Source organism: Tachypleus tridentatus, chromosome 8 (genome assembly GCF_004210375.1).
Source record: "Tachypleus tridentatus isolate NWPU-2018 chromosome 8, ASM421037v1, whole genome shotgun sequence".
NCBI lineage: Eukaryota > Metazoa > Arthropoda > Merostomata > Xiphosura > Limulidae > Tachypleus > Tachypleus tridentatus.
Genome location: NC_134832.1, coordinates 111,500,101 through 111,522,417, shown reverse-complemented (window position 1 = coordinate 111,522,417; position 22,317 = coordinate 111,500,101). Strand labels below are relative to the sequence as shown.

The 22,317-nt window shown below is 34.0% G+C and overlaps 1 protein-coding gene and 1 long non-coding RNA gene across 7 annotated transcripts in view; one reads left to right on the top strand and one right to left on the bottom strand.

The window, feature by feature from the left end:
• LOC143223212 (latrophilin Cirl-like) overlaps positions 1–22,317 on the bottom strand; it is a 106,361-nt gene that overhangs the window by 28,761 nt on the left and 55,283 nt on the right. The gene's annotated exons all lie outside the window — the stretch shown is intronic.
• On the top strand, positions 798–6,930 carry LOC143224249 (uncharacterized). Its single transcript, XR_013013289.1, has 3 exons — positions 798–1,129; positions 5,549–5,671; positions 6,326–6,930. It is a non-coding gene; the product is annotated as an uncharacterized LOC143224249 (long non-coding RNA).

The window sequence follows — 22,317 nt, the reverse complement described above, 5'->3', positions numbered from 1 at the left end:
CGGCAATCAGGTGTCGAGCCGCGAATCCTTAGATTTACAGTCTGCGTACTCTAACCACTAATCCACGCCCAGTCTTTTCAAAAGATTATCTACCGAAAAACCATTTGAGATATGATTACGGCGATTTCAGATGACAGGTTAGGAGTAACAAATAGTCACTTTGTAAAATGACTTGTTTAAAATAGTTTCACTCAGGCATTTAAAATTCAACATATCATCGCTTTGCTTTCAAGTTAATGTTGCCTTGAAACTGTTGCTTTACTTCTGACTTGACGCTGCAGCTACGTAATGACAAGGCCCATCATGGCCTATTGGTTAAGGTACTAGACTCTTAATCCGAAAGTCGCAGGTTCGAATCCCCGTCACACCACACATGCTCGCCATTTCAACTGTGGGAGTGTTATAATATTAGGTCAATCTCACTATTGATTGGTAAAAGCGTAGCCCAAGAGTTGGCGGTGGGTGGTGATGATTAGTTGCCTTCCCTCTAGTTTTACACTCCTAAATTACGAGTCGCACGCCTAACGCGCTCGGCCATGCCGGGCACGAGAGAAGTAATATTTAACACTGATTCAAAATATTTCTTGCTATTAAGGTTGTTATTTAAAATAATCAAACATTCAATTATTTGAGTAAAACTGTACAAAATCAAAATATTCCATTTTCAAAAACTGTGTGAATTGTAGATTTGCTAATTTATAAAGTTACGTAGAATGTTGGTTTTGTTGAGATGCGGGATGTATCGCTAGAAATTAGAACCACTAAACATAAGAGTTACAGTTGCAAATGCCTCTAGACCAACCGCAGGTGGCGACGGAAGTTTGGTCATACACTAATCCCTCTTTTTAATCCCTTAAAGGAATTCCAAGAGCTAGTTGAGTGGTTGGACTGGTTTTGTCATTTTTAGGTCTCACGTGTTCACCTTGATGCAATGCAACACATTGGGATTGCTTTTCATGAAAAATACAGGAACACAAAATCCGGGACTGATTTTTGTTCGGTTTTGAAGACCCTGGGAATTCACGTGGTATCAGGAGAGCAAAAATAAATAGAGAGAAGATTATAACAATTGTGATCGCTCGTGCGTCGCTCAAATTACTTTATTGAGCGAAAGAAGATGTTTCCCAAGGTTTGTAATAAATTCTTTTTGCTAAACTTTTAAGTGTCTGCCATGGAGACCTTTCCCCCCTCCCAAGTAAAACCGATTACGAGTAAATATCTTGTAAAACATTTTCCACGCTACAAGTCTGGAAACCTAAAAGAGACTTCAGTTCTGTGTTGCAAAAAAAAAAAAAAAAAGACATGACGAATCATAGAATTTAAGTTTACTAAGTAACTACATATAAAATCAAGTCGGACATAAAAATATAAAGAGACTGTAAGTTGCATAAATTTTGTTATTCCTTATATATGTATGGTTCTAAAAAAACAAGTCTTGTAAAAGAGATATGAGGAACTTGTGTTTTGCTTCTAATCTCACGTTTTATAAAGGGGCGCACATATTTTCCATGTAACATAGTTGTTACCAAAGTACCAATAATTTCATAAATTTAACTAATAAGAAATAATGTAATTAAAATTGCTTTCTTACAAATAAAAGGATGCGTAAAAGTATAATTAACTTATTACGAAATGCATTTTTATTAATTATAATTTAAATATTCTACTTTTGTTCTAACATCAAACTGTTGCATCTGAAAACCAAAATTAGTTTGAGTTAACATTGCGAAAGAAAACAAACAATATGGAAAATGTTCAAGGTGAGTAAAGACCACGTGATTTTAACCAGTCCATCAAGCAAGCTAAAAGACAAAGAGGCTTCTGTGTGAGCATTCGAAACCATCCCAGCTTCTACGACGGTTTCCGTAAGCCTGAGAGAACTGACATTGAAAAGACTACAGGGTGTGGCAAAATCTATCTCTGTATTCTTCTCAAGCCCTGGAGGGGTACCGTCTGCCTTACCGTACAGCTCGTCCTCAGAGGCGCCAGTAAAAATGTGATACTTTTAAACTTGATTGTTGTGAAGGTGTACAACACGGGTTTCGAGGCACATAAGACCAGCCAAGTAATTTCAAGAAATGTATAAGAGACGAAGCTGAAAAGCGAAAAGGCGAGAATGATAAAGCGAAATAAAAAGAGGACTCGAAAGTAAATTGAATTATTGACTTTTGTCACAGCGTATATTTTGTACATATTTGTGTATATATATGCAGTATCAAAAAAAATTGATTTGCAATTTGCTAGTCAAAGGGAAAAATCTTTATTTTCCATAAGATGATATTTCATAGTAATTTACTCAAACTATTGATGCAGAATAGTCTAGAATCAAAGATTCCCACAGGCACAGTGGCATGTCTGCAGACTTATAACGCTAGAAATTGGGTTTCAATACCCGTGTAGCTTTGTTCTTAATTATACACACACTTATAAACCAAATAATACCGTTTGTCTCGTGTATTCTAATGAGTTATAACTTCTTAGCGTTTGTTTGTTTTAACTTAAGCACAAAGCTGCACAACGGGCTGTTTGTCTCGAAACTCGGTTTCTAACTTTGCGAGTCCGAAGCCATACCGCTGTGCCACTAGGGTCGAGTTATAAGTGAAACTGAAGAATAGTAACATGTCAACCCAGTTCTATTTACTATAAGCTGGAACACGAATGACATAATCTAGGTGCTATTTATATTATCAATCGCACGAACATTAGCTGTGGTAATGTGAACTGGAAATTATGTAATTATGGTCAGTTTGTATTGAAATCTTTAATTCAGAATTAGGTTAAGAATTAATAACACAATATTATTTATTCATATTTAACATCAGATATCTATTTATTATTATTGTATCTATTTATTATAATTATTATTACTTGAATTAACTTTACTGCCATTCAGAAGAACTTGAGAGCTTTGCTCAGAGAGGGGTCACACAACCACAACGTTAAGGGGAGAAAACTGCATTAATACGTCTCAGAATTTATAGATGAAGAAAGACAAATATTAGAAGCAAAGGCAAATATTGTTAATATGTCAACCATACAAAATTCGATATAAGCCGACGAAACCTTTAGCCTAAAATCGGGGCTCATCAAAATAGTTGAGACACAGTAGACATAATAGCAGCCTAAGCATTATTAATGCAAATAATTGTATCAATACCGATTATTATAGCGAAAACTAGATTAACTAAGTGAAATACAAGTACACTTTATTGTCATGTAAGTTATTAATAATTCAAAGTTATGGTAATAATTAATAACACTATTATTTATTTAACGTTGAAGAAATCCTTTGACAACAAACAAATTCAGTCCAGTATATACAAGTATTCTACCTTAGTAACGCCTGAAAAAAATATTATTTAATCCTTTACAGCTTGCTTAACCACTGAATGAAACGTTCGTTTTATCTTAACGGTCAGTGGTTTCGGAGGTTCGTGTGGAAAGGTTACAGTCAAATGTTTTTATTGGATAATTTTAGTTTCATTATTTACTTTTTCCAAAAGAGAAACTGGAGATAAATTAAAAAATCTTATTTTAAGAAAAGTAGGCTTACTGTGTCCAACAATAATTTCTCAGTAATATAACCACTCTTTTTTTAATTATTATTTTACACTCAAAAACGTTTGTACGTCAAAAGCATAAGAATTCAAACTTATACATTTCTTTGGCACAGTCTTCGAAATTTAAAAATAAATATGCCCCCCGCTAGTACAGAGGTAAGTCTCCGGATTTACAACGCTAAAATCAGGGATTCGATCCCCCTCGGTGGGCTGAGCAGATAGCCCTATGTGGCTTTGCTATAAGAAAAAAACACACAAAGAAACACACAGAAGTAATTATTAACAACTTGTGTTCCAGTGAAAACAACATATACTATGTGTAATTTTTCTTGAAATTTATGGATCGTCTGTGAACAGTTAGGATTGGAAAAATAAAATATCTTCTTATTTTTATTCAGTGAACGATATGATAAAGGAGTAGGCATATCTTAATAAAGGAATTTCTCTTTTGGTATTTATAACATAAGCCCCATCTTGAATGACAGATGAGATAAACAGCCATATCCGAAAACATCAAACATAACCATCTCGAGCTCAGAACTGCTTAAACAAAAGGGTGCAACCAGTCAGCGACACACTTATCTATAAGGCTGTTCTTAAGGAACAGCAGAACTGACTATTACTCTTATGACACGTTCACAATTGAAAATGAATAGCATATTCTGTGGCACATAACACCTCAAACCATTCTATCTCCTTCAGCGTATTAATGACGATAATTTAAGTGTAAGTCAAACATATATTAAATTATTAAAAAGTTTTTTTAATTAATTTGTTTGGAATAATGATATTTGGTGAATTTTCCGAAAAAGTATTTTGTTGGGAGTATTCATTATTTGATCAATTTTTGCAAGATATTATTCCTCTGTTTTATTCATGACCATTTATCAAGACAGATAATAATTGAAAGAGCTTCACGGAGATTAGTTACATAGAGCTTCATATACGTCTTGTTTGGAAATATATCTTTGAGCGTTTAGACACTAAAAATAAATCTAGACACCCTGTAATAAACGGTCTGGCATGGCCAGGTGGTTAAGACGCTTTACTTGTAATCCGAGAGTCGCGGGTTGGAATCCTCGTCACACCAAATATGCTCGTCCTTTCAACAGAGGGGGCGTTATAATGGTACGGTCAATCCCACTATTTGTTGGTATGCCAAAATATGTGTAAAAATTACACAAAGTGGTATTTTGAGTTATATATGTAATAGGAACTTTAATCATGTAGTGGTATATGTTAAACATGATGTGGTGTATGTTGAGCAGATATTGGTACAAGTTACCATTGCCCTGAAAAACATAAAACCGAATTGTCTGCATGCATAAACTTTCGTGGTAGGTAAAATGAAATGGACGAGAAATTATTCGAGTATAGGAATGTTTAACTTCGAGTAAGTTTAAGGGCTCTTTTTCCTGGCACTCGTGAGATGTTGTAACAAAGTACAGAAACAGCAATCGTGCTGATAAGGTCGACTTATTAAACATGTTCAATTTCATCACATTATTCAGATTAACTGACAATGAAGAAACGAGGGATGATTCTTGGGGCCAAAGTCAACACTGGATGAAGTAGTATTGAAGATACTAACGCGAGAACTATTCGTGTTACTTCCCATAATTCCTAGCTGCTTTTCTTGCTTAAGTGTTATAATAAAATATGTTTCATTCTTTAGCTCGCTACAGATAATATGCATATAGTACATTGTCCTTATTAATTAAGCTGTCGTCTAAAAGACAAGCATTTAAGATAACAAATGAAGTGGCTATACTAAGATTAAGGTAACTATTGACAATTTATAATCATCAGGGTAAGTAAAAGAGCTCCTGATGAAAGATAGACTAATAGGAATATCTGATAAACAGAAGTGTGGAAGTAAGATTACAAATAACCAACTTGACACACGCTGTAGAATGACCTTATTAAAGCACAGACAAACCAGTGCTGTTTTATTTTCTTTAATTTGTATGTTCCCTTGTTTATTTTAGTGCAAAGCAACATTGGTCTATCTGCTGTGTCCACCACGAGCAATCGAATGAACCACGAATTTTAGGGTAGTAAGTCCGGAGACGTACAACTGCCCCACCAGGGAACTGTTTTCTTTTATAAAGGTATAAAAAAAATTTTTAAGTTCTTTATGTGAAATATTTAAATAACATTTTTCTATCTTGTACAAATTGATGTTTGGAAATCATTATTTCAATACAAAATGATAGAAAAAGAAAGTTACATAGTGAAATACTTACGTATGCAAATAGATAAATATATAGAACTTAAGGGAGTTTCAAAAGATTAAGTCGGTGCGTGTAACTTAAGAATTTTTTAAAACTATTTTATTTACTTGCACAAGGCCATTTGTTTGCTTGTTTATGCATCAGAAATGTTAGGAATGTAGAACTTAAATACGACATATAACAACAAAATAACAAATCCGTTCGCTTAAGTTCATTGCAGTTAAAGAACAGGTTTCAGCGAAATTTAAAATAAAGTAATAGCTCATACTGACTCTATAGCTATCTAGATATGCATGTGCGTCCATGTTTATTGTACAATTATTGCTGAAAGAGTAAAATAATTTATAAAACAATACGTATTTTGTCTTTGTTCAACCAATTGTATCAAATGAAATACAGATCCCACTTCAACTAAGCGACATATTATTGTGTTTTACGTTTTTAGCGCTTAAATAAGAATCACTTACTTTAATTGAAGATAGCGTTAAAACTGCATATTCGAGTTTGTTTAATACACTATTTCTCTTACAGAAAACGTTTCAGTTAGAACAAGGACAGAGCACTCTCGCGTGTTTCTCCAAAGGGATCTTAGAGAAACAGACAGTGAAGTAGGGACGTATTAAGATAACAATAGAGAGCAAAAGCCATTTAAAGATCCAACAGCTGATTGATGAATAACTCATATTACGAGCAACCACCTACTTAAGTCACTTGAACTAGAGATATGACTTAAGTCGTTATTCATTCTAGTCAAGATTAAGAAATCCATTCATCATGTTCTTTAATATATTCTGTAACAGTCCTTGCAATGTCTCTGGAAATGCCTAAAACGACGCATCATATTAGAGCGTTCAACAATATGTAAAACTACAGGAATAAGAGGAGACAGATCAGCTTCAGGAAGCATCAGCGTCAAAGCACTAACGTAATATATTTGCTCTCATCCAACACTATTAGGTTCCTGGAAGGCTTAGTAAAATAGAGCAATAGATATTTGCATACCAATCCCACTGAATCTATGCTTGCTAACGCAAGCTAAGAAAACTGTTTGGAATTTCTGTTTCGTTTATATAATAATAAAACTTTTAAAGTAAGCTCTCTGGATGATAAACCAAGACGAAGACAAAAGTATCTGTTTGTCTCCTTAATGAAAATTAAATAAAAATAGAATGTTTATGTTTTTGAGGCAAGACTCAGAAATGTGGAATTATTTATTTTAATAGTAGTAACAGTGATCGCGGTTACTCAGTAAGCTAGGAATTTTCATCAAACGTGGATTTAACGACGGTTAAAAATGTTATATATAAAGCTTGTTAGACATGGCTCCATAATTAAGCTTATTTAATGTATATTTTATATTGAGCAGAACTGATATCCTGTTGTTTATGTGCTTATAGTGAATAAAATATTAGAAAAAACATAAGTAAATACAGAAAAACAAACATAGCAGTTTCCAACAAACGTGTCACCCCTCAAGTAATAGAAATAATGTTCGAGATACGATGTGTTGCAAACTTTCGACTACGTGCGTAGGGGAAAAAGTGCAAGTTACAAAGTGGGACAAACGTGCAACTATTCGATTAGAAAACATTTACTTAATATTATTATGTTACATACCATTAGGTACTGGGTGAATGGCCCTAAGTTACACTGTATGGGTCCTGCCTAGATATTCGTGTATATATATATATCAAACAGTGTATTATCCCCCTTACAGCATATTTGCTTTTTTCTAATTTTCTTTATTATTTTATTTCTACAAATTGTTCTAGGAATAAGGCCTTGATAGTGATATATTTTATCTAGTTTTTTAAAATGCGCCAATATATTAAAATAGTTTCTGATTCGCCTTTTTGGGGGTGCGTTGGAGGGAGAATTTATAAATTCATTGTATTTATCTATCGAGATTTAAAAATTAATTTTTCAGTGGCACCAAAAGAAGCACCTATTGCTAAAGCCGAGAATATCTTACAAGGCTTAGGTAATAAGTACATGTGAATGATATCAAACTTAATTATATTGTCATAAAAATGTTACATTTATGATTTGTAATTCATCATATTTCGAAAATATCACGACAGAGGGAGAGGGCAATAATATCACCCTACACACGATGTGGGTAAACGTGTATTGTACCTACAGATTATGTGTGTGCGTGTGTATGTTTTGTTACATTATGAATAGGAATGGAAGGAGGATCCGATTATAATTGTTTTTTCTCGGAGCCTCAATTTTTTGAAGTATGTGTTTGTTTGTTTGTTTGTTTTGAATTTCGCACAAAGCTACTCGAGGGCTATCTGTACTAGCTGTCCCTAATTTAGTAGTGTAAGACTAGAGGAAAGGCAACTAGTTATCACCACCCACCGCCAACTTTTGGGTTACTTTTTTACCAACGAATAGTGGGATTGACCGTCACATAACCGCCTCACGTCAGAAAGGGCGAGCATGTTTGGTGCGACGATGATTCGAACCCACGACCTTCATATTGCTAGTCGAGAGCCCTAATCATCTGGCCATGCAGAGCCCAGTATGTAGAAATAAGCACCTAAAGTTACCACATCCCAGAAACACAAACAATAAATTTTGGTAAATCGTGAAGTTTCTCCCTTAGTATAAAGTATGCATTGCCTATACTTCATAAAGTCATAAAGTTTACAATGTGGTCTAAGCAGGAGAGTATTTTGGTCGTACTCTGTATAAATATCTATAGTCATCTATAAAGAGGCGTAAAATTGTATATTATTTTACAAAATGCGTGTTTTGTTTTTATGAGACTAGTGCAAATAAAAATATACAATTGTTTCATTGACTTCTGAATCAAACAAGGCGAAGATTTAGCTCCGTGGACAATATTTTCTATCCACCGCCCTTTCCACGTAAAGCAAGTATAATCGTGGGAAGTTCCTCAGGGTAGTCACCAGAAAGTCTTGAGGTTCTTTTCTTTTTGTTGTTATCCTCTGTACATGTATACGTACAATCTTTCTTTTGGCAAAACTCTCTCTGAAAACTTGCGTGGGTAACGTGCGTAAACTATGTGAGAGTGGCTTACCGTAAAGGCATTGACATCATAAGAAAAATAAAACAAAAGTTGTTAAGAATTTTGGGCCATAGCTATATAGAAGACTATCTGTTTAAGCCATCCCTAATTTTGAGCTAATAGTCTACAAAGGAAGGCAGTCAACAGTTCATGGATGACCCTTATTTAACCAAATAGTACAGTTAAACTGATGCTTTTATAGCACACCCATGGTACCATACTGAGAAGAGTTGCAACGAATAATGGGCTTGTACCATTAATATTTGAACTCAGAGAACAGACGCTAACCGCTTGGCCGTGCCAAACTCCGCGAAAACAAAAGGGCTCTTAAAATGCACGCCCGGCATGGACAGGTGGTTAAGGCACTCGACTTGTGATCTGGGGATCGCGGGCTCGACTCCCCCTCACACCAATAATGCTCGCCCTTTAAGCCGTGGCGACATTATAATGTAACGGTCAATCCCACTATTCGTTGTTAAAAGAGTAGCCCAAGAGCTAGCTGTTAGTGGCGATGGTTAGCTGTCTTTCCTCTTGTGTTACACTGCTAAATTAAGGATGACTAGCGCAACTAGCCCTGGTGTAGCTTTGCGAGAAATTTCAAACAAATCAAATCAAATCAAATCTTAAAATGAAAAGGACGTAATTTTAATAACTAGCACACCATTCATTATATTATAGATCTATTAATGCAGAATGTTGTGAAAGCAGTAGAGCTGCACTCATGTGATTAATCTGATACACTACAGCTCAGGTTCTGTGGCTTTTGGTATTTACTCAGAAATGATTAAAATGAGCAGAAATGTCATAACTAGGGTACAGTGAGAATGGACTTCAGCGAAGACAGAAAACAAGTGTATATATATATGTATACACACGCACACTCAAGCACAGAAATTTTGCTATGGGCTTTACTCCTAGGTAGCTGTGTTGGTTTATCTCTATCAGCGATACTTGAAATGAATGTTAACATTTAGAAGAAAACTTGTGTCATTCTAAGAAAATCATAATCGAGCTCTTGAGTTCAGAAAAGAAACTTTAGCAAAGTCATTTTACTCCAATATCGTTTGTAACACTGTAACACTGGCTTTTACTCGAGACATCTAGACAGTTTGGTAGAAATAAAATAGCATTGAAAAATCACGCAGTAAAATCACAGAGATTATTATATGGCATAAAATCAATGAATATACCAGCATGCACTGCCAGATGTTATGTGGTAAAATCATAAAGATTATTATGTTACATTAAACCATTGCAATGGCAACTGCTGTAATGAATAAGGTTAAGGCTATGTAAGTACATTAATACACATGTTACACACATTTAACGTACAGGCGTTTAGGGTAAAACAGGCGAGAGTAACGTGCCCAAAATACGTATATATGCCCAAATGCACACACGGATTAAGTTTCAATATATGACCTGGACACTTAATATTACATTATAATTATTTTTTATCAAATCCAACACAAAATATTGAATTTAAAATAACCTTAACTGTGCACAATATGTACATCTATAAACGTCTCAGGACTGGGAAGATGAGATCATTTTGCGTAGGGTTTCCCAGACGGAACCTGAAAGTGTCATGGACGCAGTATATACAATTATATTCTCTTCCAGTAAAGAGAGGTATTTATAAAAGGAACGAAACAGACGAGAGTTTCGTAACTGAAATAGTCCCTCCAGTTATGTAGGACCATTGCGTAGAGGTCTACATTTAGGGTAATTATATCATGAAGTGCAGGGCAAAAGGATTAAAACCATTTTTAGTCGACTTTAGACAACACGTAAAGCAAAATGTTCTCTGAAATAGAACACCTAAAAACATATTGAACTGTTATTACATATAATTTGGGAATTTACGTAATGCATTGAAAATTACTTTTCACACATTTATATACAAATAATAGGAGTTATATTATATCTATAGCAAATATAACTAAAACCTTGGCTGAATTTACGCACCTTGAAGTTCTTATGCTTGTAGAATCTGCATACTCCTCTGGCATCAATCTTCTGTTTACTCATCAATCAGAACAATTCACTGTGCGCTTTGTTTAAAACACACACACACAGTAACATAATTATCCTTTCTGTGCTTCTGCTTATGTTATTAAGAATGCTAAAATTTGAGCTCATGACTTTTTTTATGATTTATGACCTTCACAACCCAACTTACATAAATATCAGAGCCAGAATCTAATTGCTGTTGTATTATCTTTGTCCTTCATTAAACAGAAGATATATATATATATATTACTTAATGATGAAAACCAAGTTTCCCATAAACAACCGACATTGTCAAATACTAAGACAACCCAGCCATTGTTGGTGTCCAGCGTAAAGCAAATTAGATCATACCACATCAACAAGCGTTCGTGATTGCACCCCAATATTGAACCACGAAAAGCTCTGCTTGTTTCTAACTGGAGAACCGTAGAAGCGTGACTTAATAAAAACTAGGAGAAATATTCAACTGACAGTAAACGTATTTAAGGAATGCAGTCATAAAGAAACATTAACTTGTAATAGAAGTAGTGGAGCTTTTCTCATTTTGTACGTATTGAGTTGTTTTTTTGTGAAACAAAACTACGAAGTAAAACTAATTTTTGTTGTTGTTGTAAGTTTACAAGTTTGGATAAAACATAAAAAATAACTCCATTAACAAATATCACGTGCCCGGCTTAGCCAGGTGGTTAGGGCGCTCGCTTCGTAATCTGAGGGACGAGGGTTGGAATCTCTGTCAAGCCAAATTGGGAGGCATTATAATATTTCGATCAGTCGCACTACTCGTTGGTAAAACAATAACTCACGAGCTAGTAGTGAGTGATGATTACTAGCTGCCTTCCCTTTAGCCTTACACAGCTAAATTAGGAACGACTGGTCTACACTGCTCTTTTGTAGCTTTGATCGAAATTCAAAAACAAATAGCATAGTTGCTCTTTATACATGTATAAATGTACAAGGTGTTTATAAAGAAAACTTCCTTAAAGTCATTACGTCTAAAAATTATTTACCCTAAAAGAATGGTATTTTATTAAACGTGCACTGAGAATTACAATTTTTTCCCTGGAAATTTATATGTAATAAAGAATGTTTCAAAAGTTTGATTTGTTTTAAATTTCGCGCAAAGCTACTCCAGTGTTATTTGCGCTAAACGTCCTTAATTTAGCAGTGTAAGACTAGAGAGAAGGCAGCTAGTCATCACCAACCACTGCCAACTCTTAGGCTATTCTTTTACCAACGAATGGTGAGATTGATTGTCACTTTATAACGCCCTCACGTCTGAAAGGGCGAGCATAATGTTTGGTGGGACAGGGATTTGAACCCGCAACTCTCAGATGATGAGTCGAACGTTTTAACCACCTGGCCATATATCTGTAGAGTAAAGTAGGGATTATATTTTATAAACTTGTGATTGTAGTTTCGCAGCTTATACACATATTTGTGCGTATGAGTAGAGATTTAATTTTATAAGCTTGTGATTGTAGTTTCACAGCTTTATACACATAGTTGTGTGCAAAAGTAGGGATTTAATTTTATAAACTTGTGACTGTAGTTTCGCAGCTTTATACACATATCTGTAGGTTAAAGCAGGGATTGCATTTTATTTATTTCTTTGAAATGGGAGGGATTAAATTTGTATAGTTTGTAATGTTTTAATTCTTGTTTCATTAATTTTTATAGCAGGATCCCTACTTCATTTTAAAATTCATAATTGTAGTAAAAGTAAAACACATTTTTGAAAAAAAAAAACTATTTCGTCATGCTTAAATATATGTTTTTTAAAATACCCTGTTCCCATATCTAAATTTCTCTGAATGAAACTTTGGATTTTCAGACTGCTTCTTATAGTTTTCTTAAATCACCTAGTTTTTAAGAAATGATCGCTGTAAGAGCAATCAAACAATAAATTCTTCAATTTAAATCACTCAGTAACTTTCAATAAGAGGATGTATTGTTTGATTACTTTTACCTGATATCTTCAAGAGAACGACTAAGTGAATGTTTCAAGTAACTTATAGTCTATCTGTTTTCACGATTTTGAAAACATTGTAATAGCCTGGTTCTTGTTATAACTTACATTTCCTTACAGGTAATAAAATAACTCACTGTTGTCCAACTTCAAAAATCACTTATTAAACTACGAAATTGTAATAGATAACAAAAATCACTTTCGTAAAACAAAGAGACAGTCGTGGACAAACGATTAGCATGTCGTGCACTGAATGAGGGCCATAGTTTGGGCCCGCCTTGGCCAGGTGGTTAAGGCACTCGACTCGTAATCCGAGGGTTGCGGGTTCGATTCCTCGTCACAACAAACATGCTCGCCCTTTCAACCGTGAGTGTGTTATAATGTGACGGTCAATCCAAATATTCTTTGGTAAAAGAGTAGCCCAAGAGTTGTCGGTGGGTGGTGGTGACTAGCTCCCTTCCCTCTAGTCTTACACTGCTAAATTAGGGAATGCTAGCGCAGATAGCCCTCGTGTAGCTTTGCGCGAAATTCAAAAACAAAACAAAAACAAACAAGCCGTAGTTTGCGCCTCATTTTTTGTAGTTTGAATCTTCGACAATAACTGCTATTGACATTATACGACTATAATAGCCAAAGAGCTGGCGAGGGGTGCTGCTGAATAGCTAGCTACTTTCCTTTAGTTTATTAGTTCAAAATTAGGACGCCTATCGCAGATAGCCCTTGCGTAGTTTTGGGCGAGTATGCGAAGTGAACACAGAATGACACTTTTATTTTCTTAAACATATACCATCAATCAGAGATAGAGAAATATCATTCGACAAATAATAATTCATAATTAGAAATGGTCTAAAATACTTTTACAACTTAATTCTTTTTTCGGTATATGTATTATATAAGTTTATTTTCATACAATGTGATATAAAATAATAAGGTACATTTAACCGTACACACTTCTTTTTTTATTTTTTATCGGGAAGTCTTTGGTGTATTCGATATAAATCGTCTAATAGACTGTCAGTGTCAGGAATATCAAAATAACGAGAAAAAATAGTCCAAAAGTTAAGTCAGTTTATAACTGTATCAAATATAAAATGGCATCGACTAGTAAACACTAAACGTTTCAAAATCCGCTGTTACAATGATAAAATATCACAATGAATTTCAAAACAAATAGGTTGCCAAATAAATCAGTGTTTAGTTTTTACGAGGCGTTTTAATGTTGTGGTTTACAAAATTCGTGTTTCAAACTCTTTATTCTTTAGATATTGTTATTTTTCAACCTGAACAGCACCTCATGTGACACATGAGTGTTATAAACAACCAAGTCAGACGTTTCCAAGTTCAAGGATACATATCGTTAGTTCAAAACTTCTGGTGACCTCGGGAAGGACAACCAGTCAGAAGCATCCTACAACTTAAACTATGGAGCGTGTTCAGTGCTATATCATAACTCTAGCCTTGGAAAATATTCGGGAGCTACTCTATTTTTTGTAATTTAAAAAGTTTCTATTCTAAGCATTTTGGCCTGGCAAAACTTGTTGACTAGGACAGTAAACACGCAGTCTGGGGGTCACTGGATCGAAAACTGACTGCCCTTAAATATACTTGTCCTTTCAGTGTTGGGGGCATTATAATAATAATTATTATTATACAATCAATCTCACTGTAAAGAGTCACCAAAGAGTTGATGATGGATGAGGTTGACTAGCATCTTTCCCATTAGTTCACCACTTCAGAATTAGGAATGGCTATCTCAGACAACACTTAAGTAGCTTTGCGCGAAATTCAACAAAATAAATAAACAACCTAAAAATCTTTGATTCCTTTCGAAGCTCTCGTACTAAAATGGCAAACAACTGTTTAAAAAATAGTAAAATACGTATTTTATTATTAAAAAGTAATTACGTAAAGGTGCCTACATTTTTTAGTTCAACCTATCTTTCAAAGTGGTAAGTACCTTTTAGAAATATTAGAAAAAGAGAATAAACTTACACACATACACAAAAGTCCTCGATTGCTTAGGTTCAGAAGAATAGAAAAATGGCCTCTATAACATAACGTTTATCTTGACTAGTAGATTCTTTTGTTAAATGAGATGACGCAAAGGATGGAGGGAGGGGTAATTTTTTGGAGCTTACTCAGCAGATAGGCGCCAGAGCAGAGAAGATAGCGTAGATAAAGTGTGTCTTAATCCGTGGATGGCATCCTCTTTATGATGGCATTGCACAGGCCATCATTCAATTTGTAAGCAGTGTTCCGAACGAAAAAAAAACTCACAACGAAACTGCACACAAAAGCGCCTGTCTCAAGTAGATTGGCGACACTTTAGGAACAGAATGACATAAATAATATTTTTCTTTGTTTTTGCTAATACGGACACCAATTCATAATAGTTTCAGAGCGATATAAGTGAGCATTTGGCAATTGACATAAGCATAACATTAGTCAATGTTAACCTAACTTTTATATAAGTAACTGTTAAGAGGTTAAGTGCACCACTTACCCAGCAACCCTGTTATAGTCACTCATGTGCGAATTAAACACATTAATGTAAATCAGAAGAAAAACAATGTGTGTGTGTGTTTTATTATAACAAAACCGCATCGGGCTATCTGCTTATGTGTTTTATTATAGCAAAACCACATCGGGCTATCTGCTGAGTCTACCGAGGGGAACAGAATATAACAAAAATCTGTTATAATAATTATCCAATCCAAGTAATTGACTTTATCAATGTAACAAAGAAAACTGATAAAATACCTAGAGTGAGACGAAATATAATAACGCAGATATATACAATTATATCTGTATATTACACATAGAACACAAGAAGCTGATTTTGAGAATTACTGCCTTATTTAAAGTCAATAGGATTTTATAATGTTTCCAAAGATTAATCACATGCTATTCAACAGAGTATGATTGCTTCCTTTGGCTTCCCTGAATATGTATATAAATATTTCATTTCATGAATACAACAGCTGTAATAAAAATAAATTTGTAAAACGGATTTTTAGGTTCGTTCTGTAAAACGTTAATATCTAATGCTACACATTATGCTTTTGGTATAAAGTACGTTATCACGAACTCTAAATTACATTTTCACTTGCTACCAGTTTCCAATAGACCCAATATTGTACCTAATGTCGGACGGTGGAGCGTTTGGGAAGTTAAGAAACCAGAAACAAAAGTTCGCACTCTTCCCAAGTACGTAATTACCAGCTAAAGAGAAACGGCTTCCTGGCTAACCACCAAGCAATTTCTCCTAGAATCGATTATAAATAATCTATGCAGAATCAGGTTAAACTTCTCACTAGTAAATTGATTTTATGGATATTAAGCCTAAAATTATTATACTTACGTTAACATAAAGGTGAGTGATATGGATCTTTTCTTGTGAACACCACCGCTTTCGAATACACACATACATTTGTTTCTCAGAACATTGATTCTCCATTAGAATATTGAGAATTACTGCAGTGAATTTGATCTGTTATTTCTCACTACTGGCAAAACACATAACTTACGATATTTAGTTTTCTATTACCATAAAGCTGACATGAGCATAGACTCTAAAAATTATAATGAACAAACATTATTGTATAAATGCTACAACGGCTCAATAAGAATCAACTGATGTTAGTTTTAGATGCTGAACGGTATAACAATGGTTGAGTTGATTTTAAGCCACTTCAAAAACCCACATGAAGAACAACCTTACATAGGAAGAAAGGGTGTGTGAAGTAAGTGACTTTATATTGTTATAGTTACTAAATACAGTCTTATTACTTTGGTCATACATAGTCTATTTTCATTGTGAATTACTTTTAGTTTTACTTTTCGAATCAAGATTTATTAATGGAACAATAAGTCTGTCACATTTTCTGCTCGCTTTTACCAGGCTATTATCTACTCATCTTAAACTAAAATATTCTGTACAATCATGGGCAAGTTTGTAATTTTTGTATTAACACCATAACTACCAGTTTTCGGGAAGTGTGAAACATATACTGTTCGTGAATTTGTGACGTCTTGAAATATATAGGGATTTTACTTCCTTTATTTTCTCCTTGCCAAAATACAAACGTTTGGTGATAAGAAAACGTTATAATCATTCAACGCTGATTAATATGAAAAAATTAATGAGTAACAAAACTGGAACATTAATTAAACATTTATACCCACTAAGTGTAAGTGTTGACCACAAAAGACACAGGTGTGCATCGACCAGGAGGGAATCTAAACAAATGTACAAACTTAATTCGATAACCAGATAGATGTCTTAAACTCTTGGAATACGTGGAGTCATGTTTCACTGATGTGTCGAAAAAAAAAAGTCACACATTTTGTTGATTGATTTTCTCCCTGAAAACAACCAGGGTTTAGACGAATGTGACTAATTGATCAAAGTTGTAAATAGTTTTTCAATACCTCTCCTGAAGAAGAGTGAGGGAGTTTGATCACACTTAACCCTACATACATTAATTGTATGCAGTGTAACGAAAGTAACCCATAAGTCATGACAACTGTATCTGTAGACAGTGAAATTTTGAAAATGTATCGAAGTTCGAGTGGATTTGACGGTAAAACTTGATATGTAATGCTTTAGACATCGAAATATTTGCTGCAGACCTACCATATATACAAATTTTGCCTTCTTGAAAAGTAATTTTCAAATGAACTACACTTCCATCACAGAGAATCTAGGGACGTTATTCTTGTGAAATGTTTACGTGTTAAATTTGATATAACTGCATCAATGTATATATATATGTGTGTGTGTGTGTGCGCGCGCATCCAACGGGCGAAAGAAAGCGTGCTCAAATATTAGTTTAAAATACTTACATCAAGACAAGAAAGAAAGAAACCATTGTTATCGAACAGTGCATGTTAACAAGTGATAATCGTATATTATTCAACACTTGTATGATAACTATACCAATTTTCCCTGTATAACAGGTAATTTCTCAAGTTATTTAAAGACAAACGATGAAAATAATATACAAAAATTACAATAAATAAATAGCGATTTACTCATTATGAATTTACGTCGTTGAGAAAAAAAGAGAAAAATTTGAAAAATTCATGATTTATATTAATTGCTTTCCGTTTGCAGTGGCGTGATTCTCCCATCAAGATATAGGGTTAGATGTTGCAGCTTTATATATATACATATATATACACACTAGGTTTACTCAAACAGAACACTACGTATATTTCATTCACTAGCAATGTGAATGCTCGTTTTACACAGATTAGTTATTCAAGAAACTGAAAGAGATTAAAAATTAAACGAGTTCGGACTTTAATTTGTAGACCTCATTGTCATTCCCGAAAGTCCGAATTAAAAACCTCTGGAGATTCGACTTAGTCCGAACAAAACGTAAAGCTTTTAAGATCTACCATGTTTATCAACAACAACAAAAAAATTCCGCTTTAGACTGAGTTCAATCACGTCCATAAAAACTAAGATACGATTATGTTCAGACTTGAACCTGTCCCATCCATCTATTATAAACAACATATTAATACTACCTTCAAAATAACATACTTAACAAGCTTATAATGATAGTACTGGTGAATATACAAAATGAGACTAAAGTATCCTGTTGAGCTATCAGTCCGAGGTTACGTGGTTCACGTTCCGTTTTTATAAAATTTCGCCCGCGCTTTGAGGCCAAGGTGCGTTATACGAGTAACGATCAAATCCCACTATTCGATTAAAGTAACCGACATTTGGCGGTGAGTGCTATTGACTTCCTGCCTACCAATCTAGTTGATCAGTTCTAAAGTAGGTACAGCTAGCGCAAATAGCTTTTGCATAGCTTTGTGCGAGTATTCGAAGCAAACAAAACTACAAGATACGAGGTTGTTTTGTGTTTCTAGAAGCTTTCCTTTGCATTGGAGAAACAGAAGGAAGCTGGATCCGTTTCTGACTACGTTCTAGTCACCATAATAGAGAATATTTACTCTCTCCTTAGATGTACCATAAACTACATTAACTTCCACAGAATCTCAGATATATTATTTATAAGTTAACTCTCTTGATTTATTTCCTGAAAAGTTCAGACCTATGCATATACGAAGAAAGAATGCATACAAACTGGGTTATTGCACTGTTTGGAAAAAAAAAAGGCCAACAGCGTGTGTCGAGATAATTCATCCACTACCATTACACATACATTCATACATTTCCTTTTTCTTTCTTTTTTCACCAACAGGCCCAATCCTTCAAAAGGTCACGCCTCTTGCCTTCCCACTCTATTGCTAAAAGCCGCGCCCCTTCGTACAGTAGTGAAAGTAGATATTTACACTCTTGCACACATAGAAACTGGTTCTTAGACGTGTACATAAGTCAAGCCTTTATATTCTAAAATAGATCACAATACTGTGTGGAAGTCAGTAGAATGGAAAGTGTTTTGGTAGATAATTTAATGTAATGAATACACAACCAGTAAAGTTGCAGCTTAGTAGTGACGTCTCATATTAAACATTTAACACTTATTGTCCATTAGGCTTATTGATTTTACAACTGAATTATTAACCTTATCAATATAATGATATAATTAATTAGCTTTTTAAACCTTCGATAATCTTAACTATTTTAGACGTGACGTCTCATTCGATTCTATTTAAAAATACTCAACATGTTTTTAAGCTTTTGTACTCACATGTTCAGAGTTTTAAACTTCCGATTCCAAGATTATAACAACCGCATTATGTACATGTAAACATGGAAAAGACATAATGGAGTATATTGTTAAAATACTCCTTATTGTGTTGCTTAACGCCAATGGCAATCCAGCCAGCTATAGTTAGGTACTTAAAGGTAAATTTATGAGCTGAATGTTTGAGAATCACGAAATATTCTTGAGTCCCGAAAAGCTAGCTTTACAAGGTTGCACTGATTGTACAGAAAACACATTAAACGGATTACAAACTTCTGTACTTATAAAGCGTAGAGCAAGTGGAGATTTGCGATCTATTCAAACAACGTCATTGTTTACTTTAACATTTTCAAAATAAACATGGCCGGCTGTTTTGCGACGTGGTTCGCTGTGCTAGCCAAGCTTGTCACGCTAACACGACCTTGCAATAACAAACCTGGGACACCTCTCTCTCACACACACACACAGACACATACTCGTATGTATACCATTTGTACGGCATTACTAATGTGTTTGGATTAGTAGTTTGGCAGAGGAAGCGAGAGAAAGTGCGAAACGGAATTTACTTAAACTATGACAATCTTCAGTTGACAGAAATGTTTATTAACTTGTAGGGGACGTTAATGGAGTTAAAATATGGCGCACAGGAATATCTAACCAAGAGTTTAAATGTTAGGGATCGTCAGCAAAGACAGAGAAACAATAAACGTGTTATTTGCGTTTCACTGCTTCATAAATCGGAATTGTTGTAAAACTGAGATACCCATATCAGATTTTTTCATATAATTTTCAGCGGTAAGCTAAAAGACTTATATCACAAATATCCAGGGTTGGATTCCACACTGTGAATACAGCGCAAATAGTCTATAGAAAACAAGTGTTACACGTCTATATAAATTTGTAAATACGTATGTCAGTGAGCTTAATGAGTTTAGAATCAACTGCTGTTCTATAACATAGATAATTATAGATAATTCTCTAAGTAAAGAAAAATAATATTGATAAAAACGAGCTGTTTGAATTTCGTGTAATTTACGAAACAAATACTTCTGCTTTTTCTTGGTAAATATTTCGTTTTTTTATGTTACACAAAGGGCTATTTCTGTTCTGTTCACTGCAGATAGTGAAACTCAATTTTTAGTGTTAGAAGCTCATTGACTTTTCGCTAAGCCATCGACAAGGGTCTTAGTAAAAACGCCAAACATTTGTTTCCTCTACTTATAATTTTCAAATTTAATTCGTTGCATTTATTCTAGTTAAAGGAATTTATTTGAGAAGACAAGCTAAACACTTTTAATTTGTGTAGAATTTACTAGAAGTTTGAATTATAAATTAGGTCTTAACAAGAAAATGGCTACAAAAAGGTGATTTATTTATCTACTGTTGTTTACAAATCAAGTAATTGGAGTAAGTCTACGATTCAGCATAACTATTGTATCAACACTTCTTAATAACGTAACTGTTTCTAGCATTTGTAGTATTAATATGCTTGGAATCTTTTAAGACAATTAAATATCCATATTTCTTAGTTTTATGTATTCTGTTACGAAAGAAAAGGTGCGAATATGAATACTTTACAGAAGACTCCATATTCCAAATATAGCAATTAAAAGGGAGCCATCTAGTGAGAAAACTGTTCTATTCTGCCTAAAAAAAATAACACTATGTAACATAAATTTTGTTCCTGTATAGTATGTGTTATTTCTTAATTGCTTTTGTTGAAAAGTACAGAAAATGACCATTATTCTCTTCAAACTTTGCTTTTGTGACCTGGATGATGAAATTTAGAATTTAACCTATTTTCTATGTAAAATGGGAAAATTTGCACATTTTCATTTACATAAGGTCTGAATAAAAAAACATATCAATTAAGATTTACATGTATTTATACTAAAGTTATACAAAAATGAACAACAATGTTTAAAATGGAGTAGTTTTTCGAGATTTGCAATTGTAATGTAAATCAGTTTCACGTATTAGCCCCCAAATATAGTCAGTCTCCCATCATGTTTACGTTATATGCTCTCAGGTCACAAAAGCAAAGTTTGAAGAGAAAAATAGGTCTTTTCCATTTACTTTAGACATAAGCAATTGGGAAATAACATTTTCTGCCCAGAAGCAAGAAAAAGTAAAAATTTTGTTACATAGTGTAATGGATAATATACCAGAACATAATGTTTATAAGTTCAGTTAAAAGACGAATGTAATCGAAAATATTAACACTTTCAGTAAAGGTATTGTAACGAATGCAGTGAAATATATTACTGTACCGTAAACTTTCTAAAAGATGCAGCAACATGAAAAACTTTACAAAGATACTTTTACAAGTCAAGCGACATTTCATTTATGTCAAGCATACAAATGGGGCACAAGGAAACGTCCATTACAATAGAACGTATACTTTTCAAAAATATTATGGCTTTACTCAAATTTTGGTTAGTAGTCCTAATAAGGAGTTCATGAAATTCCGTATCTATTAAAATTTAGATTAATAAAAAATTACATTACTTCGTAAAATCATATAAGATAAATGATTTATGAAGTTGTTTAGTATTCAACGAAATGTGTTTAGTCAGAGCTTACAGATACATACACACAAAAAAACAGAACCTGACTACATGTATAATTGCTTATTCCCCTTCATTATTTCCAAATAACAAATTTTCTGTTTGCCTCTTCATGTGTAAATAGGACTTTAATACACTGGTAGTTGTTAGAGGAAGCTCGGCATGGCCAGGTGGTTAAGGCACTCGCTCGTAATCCGAGGGTCACGGGTTCGAATCCTCATCATGACAAACATACTCACCCTTTCATCCGTTATAATGTGACGGTCAATCAC